This window comes from Elephantulus edwardii, unplaced genomic scaffold (genome assembly GCF_000299155.1).
Source record: "Elephantulus edwardii isolate Elephantulus edwardi_28Jun2011 unplaced genomic scaffold, EleEdw1.0 scaffold00049, whole genome shotgun sequence".
Taxonomy (NCBI): domain Eukaryota; kingdom Metazoa; phylum Chordata; class Mammalia; order Macroscelidea; family Macroscelididae; genus Elephantulus; species Elephantulus edwardii.
This window is the reverse complement of record NW_006399799.1, coordinates 16,399,019-16,411,264: the sequence shown is the minus strand read 5'-3', so window position 1 is coordinate 16,411,264 and position 12,246 is coordinate 16,399,019. Positions and strand designations below refer to the sequence as shown.

Sequence of the window (12,246 nt, the reverse complement as noted above, 5' to 3'; positions counted from 1 at the left end):
TTCTTCTTCTATCATTGCTAGTCATTGTCCATCTTTCTGATGCATAGCAAGTAATTGCAAAGGCCATGGCCTGAATCAGGCACACCTCAGTCTCCAGACAGACATCGTTGCTCTTCAGTTCTTTAGAGAGGTCTCTGACAGCAGACTTTCCCAACACAACTTGTCTTTTAAATTTCCTGGCTGCTGGTTACAAGAGTGTTGATTGTGGAGCAAAGCAAACTAAAGCTGTTAATAATCTCAACCTCTTCACCATCTATCTGGGAAATGACCATAGAAAGATGAAGGTAGGTGAAGAAGATAAAGACTTGAGACAAAGTTTGTGAAGATATAGGTAAAAGAATTAGAACTATTAAAACTGGAGAAACGGATTTTGCTTCGTTCAGCCAATAAACATTTATAAATATTCTGGGGCAAGCATGGTACAAGGTTCTGGTGACACAACAATGACAGGATAGATGTGTACTCTGCCTTCACGGAACCCAAGGTGAGTGGGATGGTCACACTCTTTGCCTGCACATGTCTGAAGGAAGTGGCACCAAGGGAAGACAGAATGGCCTTCCTTGTTCTTTGTGGCTCCAGAGGACAGAGCTGGAATTGTTGCTTGGTGGGCAGATATAGCCCAGAAGGAGGAAGAATTTGCTAACAAGCATAATCGCTCTTACAAGATGAAAAGATTGTTTTGGAGAATTAGTAAACTTGGTGTCATGAGGCGAAGTGGTAAAGGCAATTAAAAGGATTTGGAAGGGGAAAAAAAATCATTTTTTACAAAAGAAAAAATGTGGAAAGGGGTCTTCAAACATAAAAGAGCAGCTTAGTTAGCTCAACCTTAGAGAATTCTGCCAGACACAATGTGCTTCGGAGGCATCTGAGAACCCTGACGCTGAGAGAAAGAGTTGGCAGCTGAACCTAAGTATGATGAGGCGCTGGGATCCAGAAAGAACTACTGCTTGGCTTATTCATTACTCTCTGCTACCCTGGGGGCTGAAGATGTAAAGATCACGGAAACCTCATTATTTTCACAGAGTTAATTTCTTTATCTGGAAATGGTGGAGGAGGTAATCTGTTATTGAAGCTATTCATTGTTCCTTCTGTCTAGCATCTGAACAAAGATAATATCTGACTTTCCTCTGGATTGGGGTATGCAGTAGGGAGCTGATTTCTTCCATTGGCTTTGGGGCTGGGTTGTTGTTATTGTTGATTGTTGTCAAGTCGAGCATGACTCATAGCGACCCTATGAACAAAAAACATGAAGCCCACTTCACCAAAGAAGACATTCAGATAGCAAACAAACACATGAGTAAACGTTCAAAATCTTTAGCTCTAAGAGAGATGCAAATGAAAACAACTATGAGATATCATCTAACCTCAGTAACAATAGCAAAATTCAACAGAGCAGAAAACAGCAAATGCTGGCAAGGTTGTTGAACCTTCTTTATAGTGGTGGGAGTGTAAAATGGTGCAACCACTATAGAAAGCAGTATGGCACATTCTCAAAGTTGGAAATAGAAATACCATTTGATCCAGCCATTCCGCTACTGGGAATATACCTTAAAGACACCAGAACTTCCACCCAAGTAGATATATGCACTCTCATGTTTATTACTCTATTGTTCCCAATAGCAAAGGAATGGAAACAATCCAAATGCCCACCAACAAACAAATTGATAGGGAAGCTGTGGTATATATTCACACAGTGGAATACTATGCAGCTCTAAAAAACGAGGAACCCATGAATTATTGCACACAATGGGTGACCATAGAGGACATTATGCTGAGTGAAATATGTCAGTCACAAAAGGACAAATACTACATATAGCCACTGTTGTAAAACAGGACTGACATTGGAGTGGAGGAGGAACTAAGAAAAGAGGGCATAAATAATGTACACTGCATGGAAACAGATAAGGGAAAGAACTGCTTAAAAGGAATATATGATTAGGTATTACTTGTATGATAACAGTCCAGAATAAGAGCTGTGTAGTAAAGTGGACTGAGTGGGGGCAGGGAGGGGAGGACTGCATGACAATGAAAGATTTTTTTTTCCCAAAGAGAAAAGTGAACTGGGGAGAGGAGGGAGAAGGGAGGAAAATGCAACAATGAATGAATGGAAATCCAAGTTTTCTATAAATTTTCATTAAAATTGCAATACAAATTTTAAAAAGACCTGAAGCCTTTCTATAACCATCATCATTTCTCAAAGTTCATAGTGTTTCCAGAGGCATGTTGTTTAGAAAGTGGATGCCACTCCTGCTTCCAAATCTATCTTAAAACTGGAAGCTCCAACACTGTTCCAATGGACAACCATTATGGCACTCCACTGGTACAAGGTTCAGCATCACAGCAAACTCAGATTACCTAAGCAAAGTAAATTGACAGAAGAGTGCTGTACCACTTAGGAGAATGTTCTTCCAAAATTTAATAACGACTTGCCCAGCTAGCATGCTTGATCATGTTGGACACAGAAATGGTCCAGAGATGAGCACATACCCAGTGAAAGTCTGTCTTGGAAACTTTACTGGATGTATTAGGACAGAGGTGATCTTTCTCCACTAGGTTGCTAACTACTAGGAAACACTTTCTAAAAATGAAGCCAATATAGAAGACAACTGAGTTAAAAGTTGGAAAGAAATGTTGCCAGTAACAGTGCTTGGGTACTTGTATCTAGAGGAGCCAGAAGCTGAGCATGGATCTACAAAAGCATATAACTTCTAATTAAGCAAGCTATTAGTTCTTTTTCCCCCTCCTTAAAACAGTTTGAGTGTAGTTTTGTCATCTGCAACCAAAACAATTCTAACATACTTATGATGAAATGACATAATATGTAAAAGATTCACCTGGATGCTTGGCACAGAATAAATATTAAATAAATGGAAATTATTTTAATCATTGTCACCAAGTATACTTCCTGATGTTGTTGTTGTCAAGTGCTATCAAATCAACTATACTTCATAGGAACCCTATGAACAACAGATCTGGACCTTGCCTTCTGCAGCATCCTCACGGTCTCCCACGTGCTCAAGCCTGTTGTCATAGTCACCGTGTCAGTACATCTTGTTGAGAATTTTACTTTTTCTTACTCTCTACCTATTCCAGCATGGTGTCTTTTTCCAAGAACTGCCCTTTCCTGACAGCATGTGCAAAGTATGTGAGATACGCTCTTGTCTGTAAAGAACTACCCATTACACTTCCTCCAAGATATCCTTTTGACAATCCATTGACTATTCTGTATTCTTTGCCAACACCATATCTTAAAAGATTCAATTCTTCTTCTGTCATCCTTACACATTGTCCAACTTTCAGATGTGTAGGAAGTAACTGAAAAGACCATGGCTTGGATCAGGCACACTCTAATCTTTAAACTGAAATCATTGCTCTCCAGCATTTTCGAGAAGTCCTTGACAGTAGGTGTTTAAAAAAAAAGTCTTTTAATTTCTTGACTGTTACTATCACAGGGTCCAGTGGTGAAGCAAAAATTCTCACCATTAGACTGATAAAGAATATCATGAAAGAGTGAGAAAAGATTGAAATTGTCAATGATTTTAGCTTACTTGGATCCACAATCGACACATTTGGATCCAGCAATCAGGAGATCAAGAGACGTATTGCATAAGGAAAGTCTGCTGTCAGGGAACTCTCCAAATTACTGAAGAGTAATGATGTCAGTTTGAAGACTAAGGTGTGCCTGATTCAAGTAATGGTCTTTTCAATCACTTGCTATGCATCTGAGAGCTGGACAATAAATAAGGATGTCATATTTATAGGTAATCCTCCAGCAGGTTTTCAGAGGCTATAAATCTTATGGGAGGACATTATAGATCTTTCTTCAGAGGAGCAACTGGTGGATTCTAACCATATGTCTTTGGGTTGGAAACAACTCCTTACCCACTAGAACACCAGAGTGCTGTCAAGTTGACTACAACTCTATGATAGACCTAAACCTTGACCAATCCTGTACTGTCTTCATAATCTCCACCATGCTCAAGCTCATTGTAGTCACTGTTAATCCATCTCATTGAGTGTCTTCCCCTTTTCCCCCTACTTTATCAAGCAAGAAATCCTTTTCTAAGGACTGGCCCCTCCTCACAACATGCCCAAAGTTTGTGAGATGAATTTTCATCATCCTTGCCTCTGAAAACCCCCTGGTTTTACTTTCTCCTGGACAGACTTGTTTGTTCTTTTCGCAGACCATAAGACTCTTTACCAACACTCCTCGCCAACAGACAATTCAATAGCATCAGTGTTTCTTATCTTAAAATCATCTTCAGCAAGATTTCATTTGCATGTAATATTAATGGCATTGATATCATTATCAAGCCTCTTTTTCATTATCTAACTTTCACAGCCATATGAATCAATTGAAATTATCATTCTTTAGATAAGATATACTTTAATCTATTGATTGACCTGCTCTTTAGCACTTTTTTCTTTTTTTTTCTTTTAATTGAGTCTTTAATGATAAAGTTTATGGAGAACTTGGATTTCCATTCATTCATTGTTACACATTTTCCTCTCTGCCCACCTACCTATCTAGTTTGCTTTTCTCTTTAAAAAAGATTCTTTCATTGTTGTGCAGTCCCCCCCACCCAATCCACTCTACTATGCAGCTCTTATTCTGGACTGTTGTCATGGAAATAATACTTAATCATATAGTTCTTTTAAGCAATTCTTTCCCTCATCTGTTTCCATGAAGTGTACATTATTTATCCCCTCTTTTCTTAGTTCCTCCTCCACCCCAATGTCAGTCCTGTTTTACAACATGGCTGTATGCAGTATTTGTCCCTTTGTGACTGACATATTTCACTCAGCATAATGTCCTCCAGGGTCACCCATTGTGTAAAATAGTTCATGAGTTCTTTGTTTTTCAGTGCTGTGTAGTATTTCATTGTATAAACATACCCCAGCTTCTCTATGCATTCATTTGTTGATGGGCATTTAGGTTGTTTCCAACTCTTTGCTGTTGTGAACAAAGCAGCAATAAACATGGGTATGCATTTATCTGTTTGGGTGGTAGTTCTGATTTCTTTAAGGTATATTCCCAGTAGTTGAATTGCTGAGTCAAATAGTATTTCTATTTCCAGCTTTTTTAAAAAGTGCCATACTGCCTTCCAGAGTGTTTGCACCATTTTACACTCTCACCAACAGTGAATAAGGGTTCCAATTTCTCCACAACCTCTCCAGTATTTGTTGTTTGCTGCTCTGCTGAATTTTGCTATTGTGAGATATTTAGCTTTTTATTATATTATATTATTATTTTTATTATATTATATTTTATTTATTATATTACAGCTTTTTCCAATGAAGTATATCATTTGATTTTCTTGACTGACTGCTGCAACAGGCTCTTGTATGTAAGGATGGCACAGGATAGAACAGAGTTCAGATCTTTTGCTCACAGGGCCACTATGAGTCATGCTTGACTCAATGGCGCCTACCAACACCACCACCACCATCATGGGAGGGAGCACTGGTGACTTAGTGATAAGGAATTGAGATGTCAACCAAAAGGAAGACTCCACCAGCTGCTTCACAGGAGAAAACTTAACAAGCTTCTTCCATCGGATTTACTGCCTCTGAAACCCTCTGGAGGGTCAAATATTGGTCAGCTCCAACTTGACAGTACTTAACAATAAAATATGGGTACTGATTGTGGATCCAAGTAAAATGAAATTGTTGACAGCTTCAATATTTTCTCTATTATGATGGTGTGATAATGTTTTGTTTTCTTGAAGTTGAGATGTAATCCACATTGAAGATTATAGTCTTTGATTTTCTGCAGGAAGTGTTTCAAGCCTTTGCTTTCAGCATACAAGGTTGTGTCATCTATATGATGCAAGTTGTTGATGTGTCTTCCTCCAATCCTGATGCCACATTCTTCTTCTAGTCCAGTTTCTGAAATTACTTGATCAGAGTGTGGGGCTCAAATCTTCCTTCAGGAGTGGCTCTCCTACTGAGCTGTCCCAATCATGGCATCCATGGCTTCTTCCTATCCTTGGGTACACCAGGTCTCTGGGATCCTGGGGTGCCTAGTGGAGTGGAAAATGAGGGAGTGCTGAGCTCTCATTCTTCACCTTTGGGCCAGATTGGGTCCCAGTTCTGTAGTGAAACTAAGAGGAGGGAGTCGTGGAGAAGAAGATGATGGTCAGCAATAAATATGAAATCTTTAAAGTGGATATGACGTTGCCAAGTGGATTGAGGGAGAAAAGAGGGAGGAGGAAGGAAGAAAATGGACAACTAAGAATGAATAATCTTTTTTAGAAAAAAGAAATAAAATCAACAAATGAATGGATAGAAAACTATGGTATGTTCACACAATGGAAAGCTACAAAGCACTGAAAAACAAGGGAAAAAAAAGTTATATGCTTTTGTAGATCCATGCTCAGCTTCTGGCTCATCTAGATACAAGTACCCAAGCACTGTTACTGGCAACATTTCTTTCCAACTTTTAACTCAGTTGTCTTCTATATTGGCTTCATTTTTAGAAAGTGTTTCCTAGTAGTTAGCAACCTAGTGGAGAAAGATCACCTCTGTCCTAATACATCCAGTAAAGTTTCCAAGGACAGACTTTCACTGGGTATGTGCTCATCTCTGGACCATTTCTGTGTCCAACATGATCAAGCATGCTAGCTGGACAAGTTGTTATTAAAATACCATAGAAAATGGGTGACGCTGGAGGACATTATGCTGAGTGAAATATCTCAGTCACTTTTATAAAACAGGACTGACATGGGAGTTGGGGGAAAATTAAGAAAAGAGGTATGAATAATGAACACTGCATTGAACAGATGAAGGAAAGAAGGCGTTATTTGTATGACAACAGTCCAGAATAAGAAGTGCATAGCTAAGTAGACTGGGGGAGGAGTGGCAGGGAAGGGAGGAAATTATGCAACAATGAATTGTGTGTGTGTGTGTGTGTGTGTGTGTGTGTGTGTGTGTGTGTGTACCATCAAATCAGATCTGACTGGTACAGGAGGAGATTGTCCCTCCTTCTCCAGCAAAGCCTCTGGTAGATTTGAACCGCTCACCTCTGGGATTGCAGTGCAGCTTCTTGTCACTAGGCCACCACCAGAGCTCACCAAATTAATTTTTTTTTAAAAAAAATGAGCTTAGGCGGTAGGGGGGGAAACATGAACAATGAATTAATGAAAATCCAACTTTTCTGTAAACTTTCAATAATATCAAAATTTTTAAAATAATGGGAGAAAAAAGAATGTGAACTGGGGGAAGGAAAGGGAGAGGGAGGAAATGTGCAACAAATGAATGAAAATCAAACATTTCTGTAAATTTTAGTTAAAATACAATTAAAATAAAAAACTATAAAAATAAACATTTTTTAAAAATAAAGTAGACGTGAAATTGCAGACAACAAAGTGTGTTTTCTGTGGGATAGTGCCATTGGTAAAACATGTTCTCATGATAACATATATACGACAAATAAATTTCCATGTCAATGTGTCCCAAATGTTTTTGACAACTATGCAGTCACAGCTATGATTGGTGGAGAACCATATATTTCTTGGGCTTTTTGATACTGCAGAAAAAGAGGATTATGACAGATTGCAAAAGCTGAGTTATCTACAAATACATGAATTTCTAGTGTGTTTTTCAGTGGTCTCTCCATCCTTATTTGAAAATATGAAAGAAAAGTGGGTTACTTGAGATAACTTTCCACCGTCCACAGACTCTTTTCTTGTTTATTGGCCAAACTGATCTGAGAGATGAATCTTCTACTTTTGAGAAACTTGCCATGTTTAAACCCAGAGACTGCCCATCACCCCAGAGATTGCCGAAAAGCTGGCCCATGACCTGAAGGCTGTTAAATATGTGGGGATGGTGAAGAGATTGAGATTGTTACCAGCTTCAGTTTGCTCGGCTCCACGGTCAACACTCTTGGCACCAGTAGCCAGGAAATCAAAAAACGTATTGCGATGGGAAAGTCTGCTCTTAGAGACCTCTCTAAAGTACTCAAGAGCAACAGTGTCTCTCTGGAGACTAAGGTGCGCCTGATACAGGCCATGGTTTTTGCAATCACTTGTTATGCATCAGAGAGTTGGACAATGACTAGGGAGGATAGAAGGAGAGTTGATGCCTTTGAGCTGTGGTGCTGGAGAAGAGTATTGAGAATACCATGGACTGCTAGGAAAACAAACAGATTCATCCTGGAAAGGGTTAAACCGGGTGGCTCCTTGGAGGCAAGGATTCTGAGGCTCGGTCTAACATACTTTGGACATGTTGTAAGGAGGGGCAGGTCCTTGGAGAAAGACATCATGCTTGGGAGGGTGGAGGGACAGCGCAGGAGGGGAAGACCCTCTATGAGGTGGATTGACTCAGTGACTGGGATAATTGGGATGGGAGTGTCAGAGACGGTGCGATTGGCACAGGACAGAGCAGAGTTTAGGGCTGTTGTACATAGGGTCGCTATGAGTCACAAGCGACTCGACGGCACATAACAACAACAACAACATTCTGTACTCACACAGAAAGGCCTAAAGAATATGTCTGATGAAGCCTGGAGCCTCAAGAACCAAAGCACCACAGATGTGTGCTATGAACTGGTTTTCAGAGCCCTTCCTGCACAGCTAGTGTCAGCATCATACTAAAAGGAACATGTAAATCAAACTGTTGTTGTGTACTATCGAGTCAGAACCAACCCATAGCTGACCCATCGGCAGGTTTTCAGAGGCAGTTAGCAGTACAGGAAGAGATTGCCCATTCTTCTTCAGCGGAGGAGCTGCTGGATTCGAACTGCATAACTTCGTTGCAGCACAGGCCTCTAGAGCTCCATAAATCAAACTAAAGATTAAAATTTAAGGTGGTTTTCCTTTCCTTTTTTTTTCAATAATGACAAATGCCCTAGGATATGTCCTCCCACCCCCTCGCCGCCAGTACTAGTTAATTTTGAGTAATTGTATATTGTCAGAAAAGTGATCAGTACTAGTTTTCTATTGTTGTTTTAAAAAACATTCCCCTCCCCCTTTGCTTGTATTTATATGCAAAGCATGTTTGTTGATGACTCTGCAAGAGCCTAAACTGAATTCTTGAAGCTTCTCCCTGCTTCCCCACTGGAGAGTAATCTGGAACATCTTAGCGTTTTTCTTTTTCTTTTGGGGTTGGGAGTGTGTGTGGAATTTGTTTTTATTTAGTCTTGGTTTTGTTTTCTAATTCATTAAGCAGTGGGCAGCCCTTGAGACGAGGGGAATAGATTGATTTCACATTCCACTTCTTAGATACAGTTTAGAAAACATATTCCTCACTTGGTGCTCTTAGGAAGGAGTATAGTCAGTGCCTCATTTAGTAACATCCTCTTTTTTGAAAGTTGCCTTTCTCTCCATCCTTGAGTAGGCCCAGTATTTGAGGAAACTCCTCTGAGTGGTGGGACCTGGCTGGCCGCTGTGACTTATTTTGCTGATTATCTTTGGAAGTTAAGGTCTAACTTCTTTCACTGATAAATGAAGAAAAGTTTTGCACCAAATGAATTGAGTTGATAATTAAATTTTTCCTTTCACTTTATACATATTATGATTGTGTATATAATATGATTAGTTTAGAATTGTTGCTTATTAGTGTATCATGTATTCCGAGAACACAGCTGAAGATCTGGTGTATAGAAGAAATACAAGGGATGGTGCTAGTAGACAGAGGTACATGGAATGATTTACATCCTCTTTCAATTGATGAGAATGGAGGCCTACTTCATTAAGAAGCTACAGGTGGGAGTGGGGTGGGGAGAAAATGCAACAACACTGGGGACAAGTCAGGGAAACACCTTCATTTCTATTTTACATATGAGGAACCCTAGAGCAGCCAGTTGAAGTTCTCTAATTCTGTAAAATATCAAGGGAAGAGGCTTTTGAAGATTCTTCATAAGGGTTAATAGGGACTTACCAGTTAATTTTGGTTTCAGTTTCCATTATTATTTATTTTTTTAGTGTTTAGGTAATGTTTTTCTCCTTCCCAAGTTCCTAATTCTTTTTTTTTTTTACTATATTTTACTGAAGCATAATTACAAATATAAAACAATGACCAAAATGTTGCTATTTAAAAGCTACATCTTTATGTTTTTGTCATAAATGTCTCCTTTTTTGTAATTTGTTATTAATTTCAATGAAAATTTACAGAGACTTTGGATTTCCATTCATTCATTGTTGCACTTTTCTCCTCTCCCAACTCTCACCCCTAGTACACTACCCTCTTGGAAAAGTAAAAGAAAAATTCTTTCATTGTTTTACAATCCCTCCCCCCAGGTCCACTCCGCTAAGCAGTCTTCAATTTGGACTACCATCATGACAAAAACACTTAATCACATATCCTTTTTAAACAGTTTTCTCCCTCATCTGTTTCAATGCAGTATGCATTATTTATCCCACCTTTCTCAGCCTCTCTCCAACACCAATGTCAGTCCTGTTTTACAAAAGTGGCACCATGCAGTATTTGTCCTTTTGTGACTGAGATACTTCACTCAGCATAATGTCCTCCAGGGTCACCCATTTTGAATAATATTGCATGAGTTCCTTGTTTTTCAATGCAGTGTAATATTCCATTGTGTGAATATACCACAGCTTCTCTATCCATTCATTTGTTGATGGGCAGTTAGGTTGCTTCCTACTCCTTGCTATTGTGAACAAAGCCACAATAAACATGTGTGTAAATATATCTGTGTGGATGTCAATTATGGTCTCTTTGGGGTATATTCCCAATAGTAGAATTGCTGGGTCAAATGGCATTTCTATTTGCAACTTTTTTTTAAAAAAATTTTTTTAATTTTTTGTGCTTTTCTTTTTTTTATTATTAATTTTAACAGACATTTACAGAGGCTTTGGATTTCCATTCATTCATTGCTGCACTTTTCTACCTGCCCACCCCTCCCCACCAGCTCACTCCACCCTCTGAAAAGAAAAAAAGAAGAAAAAAAAATTCCTTCATTAGTATACAATTCCCACATCCCTTCCCCCCCACCCCAAGTACACTTCTCTATGCAACCTTAATTCTGGATTCCTGTGCTAACCATAATACTCAATCATGTATCACCTCTAATCTGTTCTTTCACTCATCTGTTTCAATACAACATACATAATTTATCCAGTTTTTTCTGTCATACCCTAACCCTGATATCAGACCCATTCTAAAACAGTAGCAGCATGCAGTATTTGTCCCTTTGTGACTGAGATATTTCACTCAGCATAATGTCCTCCAGGGTCACCCACTTTGAATAATATTGCATGAGTTCTTTGTTTTTCAATGCAGTGTAGTATTCCATTGTGTGGATATACCACAGCTTCTCTATCCATTCGTTTGTTGATGGGCCCTTAGGTTGCTTCCAACTCTTTGCTACCGTAAACAAAGCTGCAATAAACATGGGTGTGCATATATCTGCTTGGATGGCAGACCTGGTCTCTCTGGGGCATATTCCCAGTAATGGGATTGCTGGGTCAAATGGTATTCTCAATTTGCAATTTTTTTAGAAAGCACCACACCACCTTCCACAATGGTTGCACCATCTTACACTCCCACCAACAGTGAATAAGGGTTCCAGTTTCTCTACAACCATGCCAGCATTTGTTACTTGCTATCTGTTAAATTTTTGCTATTCTTACTGGGGTGAGATAATATCTCATAGTTGTTTTGATTTGCATCTCTTTTAGAGCTAGGGATTTTGAACATTTCTTCATATGCGTGTTAGCCCTCTGAATGCCTTCTTTGGTGAAGTGTCTGTTCATATCCTATGCCTATTTTTCATTGGATTATTTACCTTTATCTTGTTGTGGTGCTCAAGTATTTTATAAATTCTAGATTTAAGTCCCTTATCTGAGATGTCATTACCAAATACTTGTTCCCAGTCTATGGCTTCCCTTTTTACTCTGTTGGAGAAGTTTTGGGATGTGCATAGGGATTTTATTCTTAGAAGGTCCCATTCATCTATTTTATCTTCTCTGGGTTGTAGGTTTTTCAGGATACTTGGAAGACCGTTTATGTTGTGGATTAGGACTACTAGAGTTTGTCTAAGCTTTTCTTTAATGAAGATTATAGTCCTTGGTTTTAGTCCTAGGTCCCTGATCCACCTTGAGTTGGTTTTTGTACATGGAGTGAGGTGTGGATCTTGCTTGAGTCTTCTGCAGATATTTTTTCCAATCTTGCCAACACCATTTGTTAAAAAGGCTGTCATTTCCCCACTTAATTGATTTCATCTCCTTGTCAAAAATCAGTTGACCATAGGTAGAGGGGCTGATTTCCAGGTTCTCAATTCTATTC

The 12,246-nt window shown here is 39.1% G+C and overlaps 1 pseudogene; it reads left to right on the top strand.

Moving 5' to 3' along the window:
- Positions 1 to 278: 278 nt before the first annotated feature.
- LOC102872271 lies at positions 279 to 8,597 on the top strand (annotated as a pseudogene).
- The last annotated feature ends 3,649 nt before the right edge of the window (positions 8,598 to 12,246 follow it).